Source organism: Octodon degus, unplaced genomic scaffold, assembly GCF_000260255.1.
Source record: "Octodon degus isolate 3935 unplaced genomic scaffold, OctDeg1.0 scaffold00832, whole genome shotgun sequence".
Classification (NCBI taxonomy): domain Eukaryota; kingdom Metazoa; phylum Chordata; class Mammalia; order Rodentia; family Octodontidae; genus Octodon; species Octodon degus.
The window spans coordinates 18,771-19,209 of NW_004525408.1; positions in this window are offsets into that span (position 1 = coordinate 18,771).

Sequence of the window (439 nt, forward strand, 5' to 3'; positions counted from 1 at the left end):
ATGGCATTGGCAAAACAATACAGCTGAGGATCAGTGGAACAGATTAGAAGATACAGAAACAACTAGAAACACACTCAGCCACCTCATCTTTGACAAAGGGGCCAAATATGCTTACTGGAAGAAACATGGCCTGTTTTACAAATGAAGCTCAAAAAAAATGGCTTTCTGCATGCGAAAAACTAAAACTTGAACCAGGTCTGTCATCATGCACTAAACTAAAACAAAAATGGATTAAATATCTAAACATTAAAATAGAAGCACTAAATCTCCTGGAGGAGAAACTAGGAGGAACTCTTGAAGATATAGGGGTAGGCAAACAGTTCATGAACAAATATATAACTTCATGTGTAACACTTGAAAGAATTACAACTGGGACCTCCTCCTATTGAAAGACTTGGCACGTCAAAAGAAATTACCAACAGAGTGACAAGACAACTCA